Genomic DNA, 19,665 nt, shown 5'->3' with positions numbered 1-19,665 from the left:
AAGATTGTTGCTTGTTGGCCAGCGTCAAAGTCCGACGAGTTATAATTGGCAAAAACTCGATCTATAATAGATGGATCGAACTCGCCAAATTCGCGAACGTGCTGCAAAGAAACACGTCTTGACCGTCGCACAGCATGCTTGCATTGATTACAAGGACATAAGACCCTCGTTGAGAGATAGGTGTTTCGGTTGGACGGTCCCACATCCTCGTCACTACTCATAATGAGGATAAAAATCTTATAACCTGGACAACAAATTTAATATTCTATTGGCATTCTTCGTCTTATCTCTCTCTCTCTCTCTCTCTCTCTCTCTCTCTCTCTCTCTCTCTCTCTCTCTCTCTCTCTCTCTCTCTCTCTCTCTCTCTCTCTCTCTCTACCTCACATTCTCTAGTCATGTCCAATCCCCGCACACCTCGGTCTAGAGGTGCACGGAGATCAGAACCACCGGGTTATCATCTCGTCTTTATTGGTCAATACCTATATTTGTGGGTACAAGAAATCTACAGACCCACGTCTACATGATACTGCATGTAGTGGACAAAACCCCTTTGCCTCTTCTCTAGCTGTAGCACTTCACAGCATCTTAACATCTTTTCACAGTAGATCTTTTCACTGTTCGTCTAACTCTAAACCCTAAACCGTAAGTAATTCTTGCGTGGACTCGATCTAACGTAAATAAGCGTAAATCTAAATAAACGTAAATCTAACTAAAAATAAACCTAAATCTAATTTAACGTAAGTCTACATCTAACCTAATCTTTAACGTCTTTTGGGATAGTTTCCTACGACGTTAAAACTCTCTTCTTCTTGTGTGTGTGTGTGTGTGTGTGTGTGGGTAAACCTAAATAAACCTAAGTCTAATCTAATATAACATAAATCTAAATCTAACGTAAATTATGTTATATTAAAAACAAAGAACTAAACTAACAGGGATTATAAGAACCTTAAAACTGATTTAACACATAATTTTTCACATAACTCGGCAAGAGTTGGCATTCTCATCACTAAAGATGTGAGAGTTTACTTCCGGCGGTGACGCTGCCTCATCTCCATCCACATCTGATGACAGCAATTGGCCCTTTGGACCGTTCTTGCTCTTGTTACTAACTTTGAAGTTGCTGTTGAATGACTAGAGGTTGTCTAGATGGTCATTGTCGGGGATGTAGTGACTCTTGCCGCCCTGAAGATCCACCTTCTTCCCTATCTTCTGAAGACATTTCACCAGTACTTTTGGATCGACGGGGCCCACCATGAGTGAAGGCAGCAATACCCTATATTCCATTGAGGGCTTTCTTCACCCGCTTCATGCAGGCATCGCAGGCTAGATCTTTAGGTCTTTTAATTTTAATTAGTTTCCTACGACGTTAAATTAGTTTCTCTCTTTCTCTCTCAATGTGTGTGCGTTTTTTTGTTTATGCATGTTTTCTCTCTCTTTTCCTCTCTCAATGTGTGCGTTTTTTGTTTATGCATGTTCTCTCTCTCTTTTCCTCTCTCAATGTGTGCGTTTTTTGTTTATGCATGCTCTCTCTCTCTCTTTTCCTCTCTCAATGTGTGTGTGCATTCTTTGTTTATGTATGTGTGTGTGCGTTTTTGCTTAAGTTTGTACTCTTTCTCTCTCTCTCTCTCTCTCAAAAAAAAAAAACACTATGTGTGTGTGTGTGTGTGTGTGTGAGAGAGAGAGAGAGAGAGAGGGAGAGAGAAAGAGGGGAAGGGAACATGAGAGTGAGGAGAGGGAAGGAGCATACCTGGCTCTCCTTCCTCTCCTTGTATGTGTGTGTGTGTGTGTGTGTGTGTGTGTGTGTGTGTGTGTGTGTGTGGAGAAGAAAGAGAGAGAGAAAGAGAGAGAGGGAGAGCGTTACTTGCTCCTTGCTTGAGGGCGTCGAAAAACTCAGATCTGAGATCTGAGTTTTTGGGCGCTCTCTTTTATTTTTTTTAGCCCAGCCGGCGTCGCTATGAGCATCGCTATGAGCGTCGCAAATTTACTTGTAAATTTGCGACGCTCATAGCGACGCCGGGAAATATATTTTTTTTAGCGTCGCTGTGTGAGCGTCGCTAATATGAATAGCCTCTTGTAGTGACATATGTAGTAGTAGAAGCTTTGCTGGAGCTTGACCATGGTGGGGAGGTCATAAATCGGAGCACAGATCGAAGAGCTTGTGACCCAATTTGCAGAGGCTTGTAGGAGTGTGTTTTGAGCTCCTTGTGTCCACAGATCATCCCATACACACCACACAACAAACAAGTTTGCAGAAACAAATTCGCGCAGGTGCATTTTTGGGTCCAAAAATCACTTTTTTTTGGCATAAATCCCTTATACAAACTCAGGTCTACGCAACCCAGGACTCTTTTCTAGGGTTTTGGCATGTTCCAGACACAATGGAAATGTTTGTTTGACCTAATTTTGATCACAAAATTTTATGTAGCAGCTGTGTGTATTTCGGATTTTTCACAGGTACGTTTTCGAAGTTTAAATCAGGGCTTCAGATCAAGGTGATGGAAAGGTTTGAAGAGCTGAAACTTCAGCCCATTTAGAGTGAATGAATGCATATGTGAAAGTGTCGGGATGATTTGGTGAGACTCGAGCCTTGTCACCAAGGTAGAGTGCAGGTGGTTTACTCTTCAAGTGATTTTCTGGCAGCCAGGTGTTCTACGCTTTGAGCAGGTTGTGGATCTATTTTTCTCACAAGTTTTGCCCCATCATGCGGACTATGTGGCACAATTGTTGTGCACATGAATGATTGTGTGGTCAAAGATTCAGAGAGGCTTTGCTATGCATGGCATGTGCGGATACATTTAGAGCTAGTTAGAGTTCACATGTGACAGATTCACGTGCATACAGGCGTTGGGCACTTTGTCCAGAGAGCTACTCATGTAGGAGTGAGCTCAATTGCCATATGTTTGGTAGGTGATGTATGCACGATGTGGATTGTATTTTATGGCTGAGTTTTGATGTGATTTTGATAACTTTTTGGTGGTGGATTTTTCCCAGGTTCTTGCCATGGAATTACATGCGTATCTGCACTGTTATTCTCTCATGCTTTAGTGGTCGAGTGTGACTCCCACACAGTAGTCGATTTATTTCCACTCAGATAGTGATTGAGTGTTTACTCTCACTTGGGCACAGGTTTTGTGCAAGTGAGCTACCGTAGATAGCTCAGACATCACAGGTTCACAGGTGTACATGTTACACGGACAGGTACAGATTGTCCGGGAGCCACTCATTCAAAAGTGAGCACTTTGCTATGGTTTTGGCCTATGTATGCCTTATGTGGATCAGTTGTTGACAGGTTTATACACTTTGTTATCACAGATATGTTGTCTTGCCTCTATCGTGTATAGAGAGCGTTTTGGTCAATTGACTTGATTTTCAACAGCTATGTGACAGACTTGCAATCTGATTATGCGTATAGCCTCGCTTGGATTCACTTGAGTTGGTTTACTTTCGTGCTTCCATTTATGGCTGAGATTTGCTCAGTTTGTAGGGCAAACTCTGCCGGATTTTCTCCAAGTGGGGATTATTGGACGCAGTGTGATCTACAGCTCCAATTTTCTACAAAGGCAATCGATGCTCAAGATTCTCGCGATTATTTTGACAGTGATCGAGTTCTACTCTCACTTTGACAGGTTCTTGTCAGTTTTGGACACACTTCCATGTTCTCGTATCCACTCTCGCATGAGTGAGGTTTATGGTATGCTCGTAGTGGTTACATGTTTTCTTTGATTTTGCCTCATGTTCTGACATCGACGTATATTTCGAGCGTGAGACTACAACATGCAGGTTATAGGTGTTCACTATTGAGTATTGGTTGGTTTATGCTTGATTAGCATGGTGGTCGAGTGATCTCCCACTTTTGACGCTTATGCATTGACATGTTGTGTGACACAGTTGAGTCTACAGTGACGGTTCATGAGAGACGAAGTTCTCGATCTTCCCGGCATATGCAATGTTGGCATTGTGGTCACACAGGGCACATTAGGCACTGTTGTTTTAGACGCATGAGATAGCAGCGGAGATAGAGGCGTGATGCACAGATAGTTACGACAGAGACTAGAGAGACGGCTACATATGCCAGTGATGGTGATGTCATATTTACCTCTAGTCTCCACCCATGATACATGTCTGACAGAGATGACACTTGCTCCCGATTGCTGCTAGATGAAACTGCAACAATTCATTTCACACCATGCTGTGTGACTGGTTCAGCACATTTGCTAGTGGGAGTTATGGTCGTGTTCATTTGGCTGATGGTTCAGTGTATGACATAGAGGGTGGAGGAGATATATGTCTATTACTACCCAGTGGTGCATCTTATACGCTTACATATGTGCGCTATGTTCCTTGGATTGCATAGAGTTTGATCCCAGTGACATGTTTGAGACAGCACGGCTGTCAGGTACTGCTTCAAGAGCGGTCATTCCAGTTGCAGTTGGATTGCCTAGTCATTGCTCGAGGAGCTAGGTTTTATGTGGTTTACCCACTGCATGTTTCTGATGTACGAGACGGTAGAGTCTCATTCGCGAGTGAGCTCCAGTATGCTCCAGAGACAGAGAATTTAGTTGTGCAGGACATGTCAGTAGACTCTGCAGCAGCAGAGGTGGAGCGGGTTTGCTCTAGTGAGTCACAACAGGAGTTATCTCATTTTATGAAGAGAGAGGTAGAGTCGGTCTGCTCCCTAGAGGCATATGGAGAGATGACGGATATTGAGTTTTTTGATATGCTTATGCTAGATGTTGATGATGATTTGCTAGGACACAGGGTACCACCTATGGACGACAGGGACATGCATGTTCCAATGTCACACGAGACACACCCATACGTGATGAGTGTTCCTGATGATGTAGTGTATGCATATAGCGCTGAGGAAGCCGACAGAGCCAGGATTGTGCAGATGTCATTAGCGTTCGGGAGTCTCATGTACAACCTATTAGTGTCGAGGCCCGACTTAGCAGCTGCAGTGGGAGCATCTGCATTAGGGATTGGCAGTCTAGTGACTGATGCTAGCATGACGCTTCGTGGAGCATTGCAGACCATACAAAGATGTCTACGGGATTTGTATGCAAACTCTAGCGTTCATTTTCACGCTCGCCTAGAGCCGATGCAACTGCATGTAGATCGAGTGAGTGAGCCAATGGGCGTGGGTTGAGAGAGTCTCTCACCTATCATCTTGTATATACTAGTGGATAGCTAGTAGGGTCCACTTATCGACACAGTTGCCTTTAAGTGGGAGTATGTTGGGGTAAAGGCGATATGCCTCACCCTGGGCTGGGCGCCCAGTGCGCCCGACCGCCCATTGACACTGACCATTCACATTAACCCTCATCTTATTCCTATGTACATATAGAGAATAAGGGGCTAGAGGATATTGCCTTTGAGAGCTCCACCACATATTGTCTCCCTTGCACCTCACCCTTTCACGCTTGCACTCACCTCTCTCGCACGCACGCTTCACGCACTACACGTGCACTCTACATCTACGACCAGGAACCATGTGGCGTAGATTTCCAAAAAGCATATGAATTACTATCTACAATCAAAGAAGATGGGTCATCCCAAATCACTAACCAACAAGGGAAGAAAGTAGTAGTAGTAATCACCAAATAGATAGTGGTCGAGGCACTGAAGCTACCAACTGAAGGAGTGACAATGCGGGCCCAAGACAGAAAGACAACAGGCACATTCACCAAGGAGACTGCTATTGCAACTTTTTTCGACCTCATCCAAAGGCAAGTGGAAGAACCAACACGCCTATACCATAAACACTTCCATTTTTTAACAAAGAGACCGCCACGATACACCACCCCAAATCATGCGGTTGCGACTACCTTCACCCAAGTGTTGAAGTTGACAACCAGGCAGCCAATTGATCATGTGCAGTATGTGTTGACAACGCTGAAGGGCACAAAGAAAGAAGGTAAAATCACATATCTGGGCGCGCCTGAAGTGCTAATGAGAATAGCTTATCATGCTATTGGCATGGCCAACAATTTGTCGCCAGCCCCAGATCAGTACACTTGGATTGTATCTGCACAACCTTCTTCCTAAACCACACGTTCATCAAAGAGAGTATATAAGTCAAATGAAGAATCTGCAGAAAGATCTCATGAAGCTCATAGCAATGAGAGCTCAGACAATGAGGAAAGAAGGGCCAGAATTGAAGAAATGGAGAAGAAAGTTGTAGCTGCACACCAGGAAAAACCTCAGCAAAAGAAGGTGAGGTTTGAAAGAGAAAAGAAAACTTATGAAAGGAGCGGCCAAGCTGCAGGTGAGGATCCGGCAAGATGAGTTCCAAGAGAGATAAGGGGACCCAGAACCAAGAACCCTGCAAGGAAAGAAGCAGAGGACCCCACATAATTTCTTGAACGCATGTATGCGAAAGCAAAAGCCCTAAAGTTGAAAGAAGCTCAAGAAGATGAGAGGAAAGCAAGGGAAGATGCTGCTTAGCAACAGAGATAAACTGAGGCTACTGAGCAAGGTGAGTCACACCATGACCATGAAGATGTGTCTCCGAAGCCCACCTCACCCGCTAACGGAGCAAGAAGACCACCCAATGCCAAGCCCGCGCCCTTCACCAACAGCTAAACCCAATGAGGGCGAGGAAGCCAAAGAAAAAGAGCCTGAACAACAGGCATCATCAAGTTTTGAACAGCCAAAAGAAATCGCACAAACTAGAGTTGACCCATCTACGACCACCCAACAAGAAACAACTGAGGCATCTACTAAGCCTCAAGAAGCAGAAGCAGCCAAGGCAACCGCAATGCCTCAAGGAGAAGTAGAACCCCCGCCGCAACCACAAGTAGCCACCATAGAAACACCCAAGGAGCCACACACTGAAATGGCTGAAACTTTTAGACAGCCTACAGAGCCTTAAGATTGGGAAACAAACGATGAAGTCGTCATGCAAGTCAAAAAATATGCCAAGCAGATGTAGTAGATGACAGAAAAAATACGAACAGCAGCACTTAACTGTAGTGCTAAGTCTAGGGAGCTTGAGCTAGTCATCAATGCTCTACAAGGAGAGTTGGATGACAGGATGAATATAATTTCAGATTTACAAAGACATATCAAAGAGCTGAAGGATGAAGCAGAACAAGACCAGCTTGCAAAAGAAAAGCAGCAGAAAGAAATGGAGGAGCTAGGAGAGCTTCTAACCAAGTTATCTGATGCCTGCAAGACCAAAGATCAACAGCTGACAGAGGTAACAAATGAACTCCTAACCACTACTCTATCAGTATAGAAGATCCAAGTGTAGCTCGATGTAGCAAAGGCTTCTCTGCAATACTCTGAGCAAAGGATCAATGATCAGGCCTTTTTGAGACAGATAAGAGAAAGTCCTATTGTCGCCTCGATCAATGGTACAGATGAAGTCTATAAGACTTTGGAAAAGAGAAACAAGGATCTTGAGCTAGAGCTGAAGCTAGCGCAATCACAAAGAAGAGACCTTGCATTGATGTGGGTACAACAAGAAGAGCAGCTGCTCAAAGAGATAGTAGAGTTAAAAAGAGTCAATCAACTATTGAGAGAGGGACAACCAGAGACACAAGAAGAAGCGTGTACCTCGGAACAACCAACTATCGACATTCCCTCAATCTCTTTTGCTGAGATGGAAACACAGCCGACAAAAGGGCTAGAAGGAGAAACGTATTTTCAGGTACCACTCACCGAAGCTGAGCAAGTGCCCATGGTACAGATTTCTAAAGCTGAGGAAGATGCACTCAAAGAGCAGGTTGCCCAGGAAACAAATGCAGAATGGAAAGCAGTGATGGATTGGGAGTTGCGAGTTCTTCACTCGGTCAAATTGTCCCAATCCATCACTGCTTTCCATTCTGCATTTGTCCCAATCCATCACTCCCAACCAAATCAATGCACAGTGGCATCAGCAATCATTGCCATACCCTTTGGTCAAAGTAGAGCTACTACAGGTAAAAGAAATATTATACAAAGATGTGCAGGCAAAAGGCTCAGAGGATGTCCACCCTAAGTGGAGAAGCTGGTTGAACAAGAATTCAAGATATCTTATTTTGTTCACAAGAGCACCTGCATCACTACAAAAATACCCAACATTCTATCCTGTACGAAGAGTAAGGACATGGCACGCATATGAAGCACTGCAAAAGAAGAGGCCGACATGGTTGAACTATCCACGTCTACCAGCTCCAGAGCAAGGACCAGCACAACAGAGGAATACATGGTGAAAACCCTAACAAGCGCCATGACTTTCTTCAAAAGCCTTCCTGACCTCTCATGTGCCATGTTGTACAAGATTGAAAAATGCTGCTCACATGCATTCAAGTTTTTCATGAGCCAGAGCAAGCTGGAGTGCCATGGATGTCTTTGCGATTTTTGCACTTGACCTAAAGTGATATTTGAGGCCATAAGCATGTGTGTTTAGGTATTATAAACATGTTCGAGAAGTTTAGTAACGTTTGGATGTCGTTTGATGCTGTAACGAATGTGATTTGTTTGCTGATGAGCGATTAGCTTTTGGTGATTTCTGTCATTTGAGTGTAGCTTGAGTTAGATGCAAGTTTTTTGTTGTTTTCCAAGAGATTGACAACCTCTTGTAGCCTCTATGCACTAGTCGAGTCAGCTTCATCCCATGGATTGATAATTATATTCATGGTTCTCACTATGTCTGCAATAAGATAGGGGTGAGGTTAGACACCCGTCCCACACCTTGCCACATGCGAGGTGGACAACACCATCAAAATCTTCGATACAAAAACGAACACAGATACGGGATCCCTCACTCATCACACTGGAGCAGTCACGTCGCTCTCTTTCTACGGTTCCACTTTGTATCCGAGCAACTTGCTGAGTGCTTCTGAAGATGGCATCGTGTGCTTGTGGGATACAGACTCCTGGCTTCTCTACAAGTCCATGAAGGGCCATACATCCCTCGGTTCACCTCTGCCTTTTTTTGGACATGACTCTCACTCAACATGTATGATCTTATCAAGGGCCGACATTCTTTTAACTCTAAGCTTTCTTTTGAGGCTTCCCTCATTCGATTCTCCCCTCTGGATGGCAGCACATATGTTCTCGCCAAAGAGGGCTTTGCTGTAATACACTGTTCTGATGATGACCGTCCATTGCATACATTGGCACATGATAAACGGGTGCTTTGTATGGCTCAAGAAGAGGACATTCTTTTATTTACTAGCGGAGAGGATCGTATTATTTGTGCTTGGGATACGCGGACTGCAAATCTTGCTTTTGTAGTGATAAATGCTTACACAAACAGAGTAAGAGGGCTTTGTGTGTGGTCTATAAATAAAGCATCAAAGTTTGTGGCTTACAAAGTAGCCAGCGCTAGCAAGTGCTCAAGGTAGCAGTGCTTTGGTTGATGTATGCCGAAAGTGATGCACTTCAGAGAGCACGATAAGTGCTTGAGTGGATTTTTTTTTAAATGTCGTCTATTGCGGCACATTTTACATAGCTACGGTGCAGAAATTTTGAGCTTCTTTGATAGAATGCGAAGATAAGGCCTTTCTCCAATGCATTTTCTTGTGTTTGCACCTTGCCGGCTCGGGGCTATAGAAGAAAGTGGTGCTATGTAAAGCCTAGGTCCAAGTGTATGCCAAATGGGATGACCTTGAGGGGAACCGGCCGCCCACTAATGGTCACCCAAATTGATTGGTCGATGTGCTTGGAATTGCTTTGCTAGATTATGCATGCCAAATGTGGTGCCCTTACAAGGTTGAATGCCCGCCCAATCCAATCAAAAGCCGCCCACTATGAGGTTCAATGGCCGCCCATTTTAAAAGGGGCCAACCTATTTTAAAAGAGAAGGTCTTTAGTGTGAACCAAAAAAAATCAATGGAGCATGGCGAGACGGCAGCAGCAGGCAGGTGAGAGCGCATGATTATTTGCACTTGCAACGGGCTCCAGGATGCTTGGATCACTTCAGAGCAAAAGTGAACTTTGACGAGCATGCAATGGCACCACTATTTGGCTTTAGCGGCGCTGGTTTTCATGCACTTCATCATACGGGCTGCCACATCATTAAGTACAACTTCCCATGCCACGTCAATCACGGCACCGTGACTACATGGGGGGGACTTATTTTTTAGGGACTTTTTGGGAGGAAGCAAGTGAAGTGTTCAGGGAAGCAAACTGGAAGAGGAGGGGATTGAAAGCAAGGGAGAGAGGAGGAAAGAAGAAGGTACGTAAGGAAGAAAGAGTTCAGGGAGGGCTTGCCGCTCTCGACCTCAAGGAGAGGTTGGCCATCTCTCTTGCTCTCGGCATCGAGGGGAGCTAAGCAAAGAAGCAAGGACGGAGTCTCTCTCTCTCTCTCTCTCTCTCTCTCTCTCTCTCTCTCTCTCTCTCTCTAGTCCTCCGCTAGTTCTCGTGCTTGATAACCAGAGCGAAGGCTCTCGCTCTCAACATCCAAAGAAGAAAAGCATAAGAACAAGGGGAATTTTAGAGGAAGCAAGGAGAGAGGTAACCAGGAGAGGTGAAGGAGAAGTAAAGAGAAATTTGAGAGCTCTTGGCGGCAATCAGAGCTTGAAGCAGGAAAAGAGGAGGTCAAACTGGAAAAGAGAAATTACCAAGGGCATATAGAGCCTGACGTCAATCAAAGCAAGTCGATTAGAGGAGACGATTAAATTTGTGAGCAGCAATTAAGCCAATGCAAAGCACACAGAGCAGGAAGCTGCAGGACAATTGGCAATAATTGAAGCATGATGATTGACACGGTGAACTTAAATAAAGTTTGCAGAATCTTGAGTATAGATAAAGCAAGTAAAGCAGCAGGCGAAAGTTTCCATCACAGTCATCAGTCTGAAGGTTGATTAATCATCATCTTAAGCCCCGGTGTCGTTGATGGCCCGGTTAATTTTGTAAAAAGGGAGCTTAAACTCCTAATTTTCAGCTGATCCAAGTGACGGTGCTGCTAATAGCCCACCTTGGCTACTGATTACATTGTACTGAAAGCTTGAATTGAAGGTTACGGTGATTTCCATCACCTTTTTCACCTGTTGTTCTTGTTCTCTTTCACACCTCCCACAGCCAAAGGCCCAGCGCCTGCCTGGCTCAGGTTTCGAACACATATCCCCCACATTTTCGGTGACCCCGATGTGAAACGAGCCGGTGTGGGAGGTTAAGATGGAGATGCCAGAATAGTTGAAGCAATTTATTGACGATTTCAATTCCAATGGATTTTATAAAAATCTAGCAGTTGCACATTTGCCAAAAATTATGGAATCAGTTCAGGTATGTCTATAGGAAGCGAAAGCCATGCAGATAAAAAAGCAAATTGATGATGCTGTAGAGCTAGCACTTGATGCTGTATGGGAGCAGTATCATAATTTTCACGGATATGATCTAGAAGGTTTTATTGCATGTTATGAAACCGAGATGAAGAGCCGAAATGTTCCAAAAAATCAGATGGTTGCAGCTTTTGAAGAGGTTGTAAGCTCAAATTTTAAAAAGCAGGTTCAAGAACTGGCAGAAGCATATCCCACATGGTGGGACTATTTTGTAGAGGAATTTATTTGCGAAAGCTCAAGGATTCTAGATCAAGAAATAAAAGATTACTGAACGAGGCCAGGTTGTCTTCAGTAAAGGTGAAGGGGATCGGATGCAGTTCATCAAGTATGAGGAATTCTGGGAGCATTTTTTGCAAGAAACAAAGCCAAAGAAAATGCTGAGCTAGAAGTAGCAGATTCAGTTTCAGAGGAGCATATTTTGAGCAACAAAGAAAAAGTAAATGATGAATTTAATGCTAAAACAGACTTATATGATTTTTTTTCAAAGATTGCTCGCATGGATGCTACCTCCAATAATGGTTTCAGTGAAGACATAGACTGTACAGCAAGTGATTCACATGCTGCTGACCTTGACATGGGTTATTGTTCATCAAGCAGATGAGCCTCTACAAGATATTTCTAAAACTATCAGCACTATAGCCGAGCAGGACAACATATTTGCTGCAGATGAGTGGATAAACAAAGCTATTATATCCACAGTAGCTGATGAAGTGACCAAGATTGTGGACCCAGCACAGGATGAGCCTGAGGATGTCAATGAACTTATGATTGCTACTAACAATATGATTGCAGACGTTGTTATCATAGAAGGAGATGCCATAATCAATGATTTTTTTATCTACATCTGAAGGAGATGATTATGATAGTATAGAAGAGCTTTTTGATGTGTGTACCTCTTCAGAGGGGGTGCTAGATGAACCCTTGCAGAGCTATGATGTATTGCTAAGTAACATGGATGCAGATGAGGAAGCAGAGGATGATTTGGATGAGTATGAAGATTGCTCAGATCATGCTGATTGTGAACAAATTATTGATAGGGATTCTACATCTATGCTTGTACATGGGCTGCAAGAGGAGATAACTGCTACAGTTTTGATGAATGTTGAGACTTCCAAGGGTGATTTTCTCGAGGATGCTACAGATGAAGATTTACAGGCTGAAGCTGTTTTCCATGATCAAGATGAAACCCCAACAGGTAAAGATTCCTCTAATGATACAGGTCCAGAGAGTCCCAAGGTTTTTCGTGATGGCTATGAGGCTAGAGGGGGTGATAATGCTAAATCATCCTTGATACTGCATAAAGTGCACAAGGTTTTTTGTTTGCTTGGACAATGTGCCAAATGTGGCTAGATTTGGATGCTATTCCTAATGATGCTTATTTCAGTGATGTCCTAGTTGCCAGTAAAAGGGGGTTAGAATTCTTTAATTCTTTTTGGTAACGAGCTTAAGTTGCCAAAAGTTTATGAGATGTGGGTGATGCACTATGCTTCAGATAAAGCTCTAGTATATTGCGGGGCCCATCAATGCTATGTGATCTCAATGGTGTTTGATCCAGGAGAATCTAAGGATATTCACAAGCAAATTTCATATATGGATGGATACTGTTAAGTATGCATAGTAATTGCGTGCTATTTGAACCAGGGGTAGCATATTTGCACCAGAAATGCTTGATGCTGATTGATACAGGAAATGTATGCTCATGTGGATATTATGATACTCCAGTGTATGGGAAATTCCTTATTGTTCAATTTGATCATGGGGGCTATTGAAGTGCAAGTTGCAAATTCAAAGGATATCAGTCATTTCTTGGAGCAGGTTGCATGGTACAAGGTTCTGGTTTCTAGATTATGCTAAGTCAGGAGAGTTTTTGGTTATGCATTCAATAAGATTACATGGTTGGTTTCCAGTTGACTTCTTTGGACGTATCTTCACATCTTTTGAGTTGGTTCTGCTACCAGAACTTGAAGTAAAGGACTTGATGGCCATTCCATGTGCAGACATAGTAAGGCATGCTTGAGCTTGATAGGGTTCCCTTAAGCGAGCTTAATGGTCAAGTCGTGTGCATCATTAACTGGAGCACTTGAGTCTGGCAGGTTTCACTAAACAAGTTTTTCATAATTGCATGCTTTGGAGATACAGCAGATACGGTTTCAAAGATTTCTAATGGGACAGCTACCTAATGATTAAGCTAAAACATTGATGATAGGGTATAAGCCTTATTTTATTTTTCATATGTTTACCAATTACGTGAGTCTGATGATGGCAAGGAGCTTAAGGTACCTGTAGCAGATGCAGATTGAAGTGCAGTTGGCACAGACCGGAGGCTGTGCAGGTTCGGAGGGGGTGGATGTCGTGTAGCTCCGCTGCCATGAAGAGAAAAAGAGCAGAGAAATGCAAGATAAGCTTCTTTGAAGCCTACACATCTAGTGAGCAGTGATCAGGGCTTGTTAACATGCCAAGTTTAATGATTGATGTATGCCAGATGTGGCTTAAAAGGGCCAACAGATGCCTTAATGATGCTATTTTTTTTAAAAAAAAGAGTATGCTTAAAGTGAGCACATATGGGATTTTATGATCTAGAACTGTAGTGCTTGAAGTTCTCTACCGGTCTGTCTTTACGGCTTGTCGATTGGAGCTACAGTGAGGAAGTTATGGCAGTTTGAAGTTTGAGTTAATGCAGATTCCTGCCGGATTGGGCAACTGCAGCTGAGGTGACAAAGATGAAGTGGATGCAAGGACCTGAAGTGCTCATTTTGTGGAGCGTGTCAATCTTTTTAGATCAGTGAGATCGGAGTTACGGTTGCCAAGTTATTGGCCGTTAAAAATTCACCGCGGGCCGGTTCCGTACCAGTCAGGTCGGCTCGGTCGGTGTGCCATCTGGAAATTTTGAGTTGCAGCCAGGGTTTCGAATGTATTAGAATAAGTTGCTCGAGGTAGCAGTGCTTTGGTTGAGATGTATGCCGAAAGTGATGCACTTCAGAGAGCACGATAAGTGCTTGAGTGGATTTTTAAAAAAAAATGTCGTCTCTTGCAGCACATTTTACATAGCTATGGTGCAGAACTTTTGAGCTTCTTTGACAGAATGCGAAGAGAAGGCCTTTCTCCAATGCATTTTCCTGTGCTTGAACCTTGCCGGCTGGGGCTATTGGGGAAAGTGGTGCTATGTAAAGCCTAGGTCGAAGTGTATGCCAAATGGGGTGACCTTGAGGGGAGTTGGCCGCCCAAATTGATTGGCCGATGTGCTTGGCATTGCTTTGCTAGATTATGCATACCAAATGTGGTGCCCTTACAAGGTTGAATGCCCGCCCAAGCCAATCAAAAGCCGCCCACTATGAGGTTCAATGGCTGCCCAATACAATTAAGCTAAGGCCACCCATTTTAAAGGGGGCCACCCTATTTTAAAAGGGGAGGTCTTTAGTGTGAACCAAAAAAAATCAATGGAGCATGGCGAGACGACAGAGCATGCAGGTGAGAGTGCATGATTGTTTGCACTCGCAACGGGCTCCAGGATGCTTAGATCACTTTCGAGCAGAAGCGAACTTTGACGAGCATGCAGTGGCGCCACTATTTAGCTCTAGCGGCGCTGGTTTTCATGCACTTCATCATAAGGGCTACCACGTCATTAAGTACAGCTTCTTGCGCCACGTCAGTCCACGGCGCCGTGACTGCGTGGGGGGGGGCTTATTTTTTAGGGGTTTTTTTTTTGGAGGAAGCAAGTGAAGTGTTCACGGAAGCAAACGAGAAGAGGAGGGGATTGAAAGCAAGGGAGAGAGGAGGGAAGAAGAAGGAAGAAAGAGTTCAAGGAGGGCTTGCCACTCTCGACCTCAAGGAGGGGTTGGCCATCTCTCTTGCTCTCCGGATCGAGGGGAGCTAAGCAAAGAAGCAGGGATGGGGTCTCTCTCTCTCTCTCTCTCTCTCTCTCTCTCTCTCTCTCTCTCTCTCAGGAGAGGCAAACCAAAGGGTTCTCTCTCTCGCTCTCGTCCTCGGCTAGTCTTCGGTAAGCAAAGCAAGCAAAGTGAGCTCTCTCTCTCTCTCTCTCTCTCTCTCTCTCTCTCTCTCTCTAGTCCTCGGCTAGTTCTCGTGCTTGATAACCACAGCGAAGGCTCTCGCTCTCGACATCCAAAGAAGAAAAGCATAAGAACAAGGGGAGTTTTAGAGGAAGCAAGGAGAGAGGTAATCAGGAGAGGTGCATGAGAAGTAAAGAGAAATTTGAGAGCTCTTGGCGGCACAATCAAAGCTTGAAGCAGGAAAAGAGTAGAAGAAGAAGCTCGAACTGGAAAAGAGAAATTACCAAGGGCATACAGAGCCTGACGGCAATCAAAGTAAGTCGATTATAGGAGACAACAAAATTTGTGAGGGGCAATTAAGCCAATGCAATGCACACAGAGCAGGAAGCTGCAGGACAGTTGGCAATAATTGAAGCATGATGACTGACACAGTGAACTTAAATAAAGTTTGCAGAATCTTGAGTATAGATAAAGCAGGTAAAGCGGCAGGCGAAAGTTTCCATCACCGTCATCAGTTTGAAGGTTGATTAATCATCGTCTTAAGCCTCGGTGTCGTTAACGGCCCGGTTAATTTTGTAAAAAGGGAGCTTAAACTCCTAATTTTTAGCCGATCCGAGTGACGTTGCTACTAACAGCCCACCTTGGCTACCGATTACATTGTATTCAAAGCTTGAATTAATTAATTGAAGGTTACGGTGATTTCCATCGCCTTTTTCACATGTTGTTCTTGTTCTCTTTCACACCTCGCACAGCGAGAGGCGCGGCGCCTGCCTGGCTCACGTTTCGAACACATATCCCCCGACAACGTGTATGGGACAATTGTCTTATTAAGAATGGAAATGATTCAAGCCCTGTTATGGAGTCAGAAACCAAAGCTCGGTTTACATGCCTTGTGGCATCTTTTTACACATAGTGGTCAATCTCATCAACCTATCACTGATTCAGATGTACGTGGTGTACTTGATGAGAAAAGGACGAGGAAAGAATTGAAAATGAGTAGGCTAAAAGTATGCAAAAGTGTTATTGTAGACTTTACTCGATGCATTTATTTGATTTTGTATTTGTTCCAATTCTTAGCATGCATCTTATGCATCTGATTGCTTTGCTTTGGATGTCCCAATTATATGTGATGAGAAGGAGCATGTTTCATTTGATGAAGCACACCATTCAAAAAATGCATGGTTGCTATGCACAACAAATATGATTCTATAATGAAGAATGGAACTTGGTGCTTGTGTGATTGCCTCATGGCAAAAGGCCATCATTATTAAGTGGGTTTACAAGCTTAAACATAAGCCAAATGATCACATTGAGTGCTAAAGGCTAGACTTGCAAAAAGGCTATGACTAGGATAAGTAGCATTTGTGTATTTAAAGCTCATAATACCGTGTTTTCAAATGGTGCTTTGCATGAGGAAGTGTGTCATGCATCTCATGGTTCAATTAAAAAGGTTTGGAACACAAGTTGTGCAGGCTGAAAAGAGCTTTGAATGGTTTACAAGAAGCTCTTTGTCTCAATCTCCCTATGCTTGGCATGAGACGATACATGCTTATTTGGTTGCACAAGGTTTTTAGATTAGTCCAATTGAAAGCACTTCATATGTCAAGCGTGTGGAATAGAGACACACAACTAGGAAAAGAAGAAGGAACATCTGAAGGATACACAATACAAAAAGTAGTATTATTGAACGTGCTAATACGAAGATAAGGCTTGCCCTAAGGATAGGGGATACAAGTTAGGGAAAAAAGGCTCATAATGAGAAAAAGAAAAAAAAGTGTCCTTAATGGTCTTAGACGTGTTCACAGACACCACTACCATATCATGGCCTCATCATTATCTAACATCGGGTCCCTTTGAGGGGATCTAGGGTCCATTAGGCAACATGTCATGGGTTTGATTCCGAATGTTGGATATCCATATATACTAAGGGTGAACTAGGGTACACATGCCATGCCCACATGGATGATCAAGGTGCAAATAGCATGGTAGCAAGGTGCCGATGTGCAAACCATGAGGTCCCATGTTCACCCCAGTGAGTGCGATAGTGGCAAACTTTTTTGCCCCCTGTGGAGTTGGATGGTCTAGATTACCCAATGATTTGGGGCCCTTGATCCCTTTGAAACGCCCCATGATAGATAGTGATGTGGACATCATAGTTAACAATGCGTCGGACTTTGCGTGTTCGAGTTCTTTGTCGCAAGACATCCAACCACTTGATACTCAGTTACTACTCGTGCCCTTTTTTTGGGGTGTGTTTGAATGCTCTAGACGAAAGAGTGTAACCGTGTTTAGACAAAAGGCCAATCGAGTACTTAAATTAGCCATGCCCTTTGTTGGGGCGTGTTTGATTTTGTTCAAACGCTCTAGACCAAAGAGCATAAGTGCGTTTTGACGAAAGAGCACCCTTCCGCCTACTCCCTAATACAGGTTTCGAACTCAGATCTATCACACTGAACGCTCTCCATAGATTTGTACTAGACCAACCCTGTTGCGCGTGGTTAGTGCTATTAGCCAATCTTTCAATTTATGAAAAAAAACACACACACCTGACCCTGTCCATGTCCCTCTCTCTCTCTCTGTGCAACTGTTGGACATCACACAACAATGTCGGTTGGCGTACGGATTGCGACAGATGAGCACAAATCCTGTGTGTAGGCGGGGGTGTTTTGTTTCTTTAACTTGCCTTTCAGTTGATTCAGCGTAGGATCTCCGAGAGATTCGCTCTTTTTGTAATTTTTCCAAGATCGAAGGGACATACTCCCCACTTAAAAAAATGGACATACCTCGTGGTGGGCTGGCTACCACTCTCATCCGGGCCCTAGTGTGACGCCCCAGCTTCTGGGCGCGTCGGGGAGGGGGCCCGGCGGGGATTCTTACCCGCACGCAGCCGAGGGGACTTCTGCCTTCAAGGGGCCCGTCGGGGATTCTTACCCGCACGCGGCCGAGGGGACTGTCTTCAAGAGGCCCGGCGGGGATTCTTACCCGCACGCGGCCGAGGGACCAAGGTGTTGCTTCAAGGGGTCCTGGCACGGACGGCACCGGCTCAGGAGGGCCCGGCTCGGACGGCACCGGCTCGGGTCAAGTTGCGTTCTCGGGGGCCCGGCTCGGACGGGACTGGCTCGGGCGTGGTTGCGTTCCATGGGTCGACGGCCGTTTGTGTTTCGCGGGTCTTCGCGCGTCTCGCGTCTCGGGTCCCTAGCCCCACGTAGCCTCAGGCTCCGCCGCACCGCCGACGGGTCATAGCGTGCCCCGGGGAACCTTGCGTCGAGTCCCCACGGTGCGCGAGTGCGTGGAGTGAGGCTAACGTGCCTAGGTGGGGGGTCCCCTCCCGTGGCCGGTCTTCGGGAGGCTCATACCCCTTATATACACCCCCGTTTGAAGAGAGTTCGACGACCGCGTCGAACGTGGGAAAAGAGTGCTCGGCTATGCATGAGGCCGTGGGGACAAAGGGGTGCATATAAGTGCAAGTGATCAAAAACTGTTCCCAAAATGCAAGTAAGTCGGCATGCTTTGTTTTTGTCATTTTTGAAAGTGAGTGTGTGAGTATTTTTGGGGTTTTGGCAGAAGGCTGAAAAGATATGCTTTGAACACCCAAGTAGAATTCCCCGTACTTGAGCGTTCCCCGAATAGGTAACCCGATGTGCGCGGAGCCACCTGCTGCGTTGGTCCGCGCGGAGGCTTCTTGAAAGCCGAATTTGAAAGAGCGTTCCGTCGCAATGCAGCACTTGCGAGTTGGTCCCTGTTTGGACGTCGTTTGGATCTTTAGCTCAGCATGGGCCACAAAACGTGGCCGGGGCGCGACGAACACCGTTGGCTTGGTTCGTCGCGTTTTTGGAGTTTCTCTGTTTTTGTCATAAAGAGCCCTGTCTGGCTCGCATCTGCCTTTTCTTCATGTGGAGAGCCCTGTCTGGCTCACATCTTTGCTTTATGTCATGTGGAGGTGCCCGGCTCGGATCGGGGCCGGCGCGGGTCACGGGTGACGGCCCGTATGTTCAGGACGCGTCACGGGGCGGAAGGCGTGTGGTTGCTTTCTGGAGCTCTCTTCACCAGGATTTTGACGACCCGGGCCATTGCGGTTGGAGTCGTCGTGAGTATCGTGCGCGTCGGGCACGTTAGTCTTCGGCTCGTCTTCCAGGAGCTCGTTCTGGAGCTCTGATACCAAGTGTGACGCCCCAGCTTCTGGGCGCGTCGGGGAGGGGGCCCGGCTTCAAACGGGGGTGTATATAAGGGGTATGAGCCTCCCGAAGACCGGCCACGGGAGGGGACCCCCCACCTAGGCACGTTAGCCTCACTCCACGCACTCGCGCACCGTGGGGACTCGACGCAAGGTTCCCCGGGGCACGCTATGACCCGTCGGCGGTGCGGCGGAGCCTGAGGCTACGTGGGGC

The 19,665-nt window shown here is 45.3% G+C and overlaps 1 pseudogene; it reads left to right on the top strand.

Moving 5' to 3' along the window:
- LOC147465171 (uncharacterized) overlaps window positions 1–17,669 on the top strand; it is a 48,310-nt pseudogene extending 30,641 nt beyond the window's left edge.
- Window positions 17,670–19,665: the final 1,996 nt, after the last annotated feature.

This window comes from Adiantum capillus-veneris, chromosome 1, assembly GCF_014529385.1.
Source record: "Adiantum capillus-veneris isolate H3 chromosome 1, ASM1452938v2, whole genome shotgun sequence".
NCBI classification, from domain to species: Eukaryota; Viridiplantae; Streptophyta; class Polypodiopsida; order Polypodiales; family Pteridaceae; genus Adiantum; species Adiantum capillus-veneris.
This window is presented reverse-complemented; position numbering and strand designations above follow the sequence as displayed.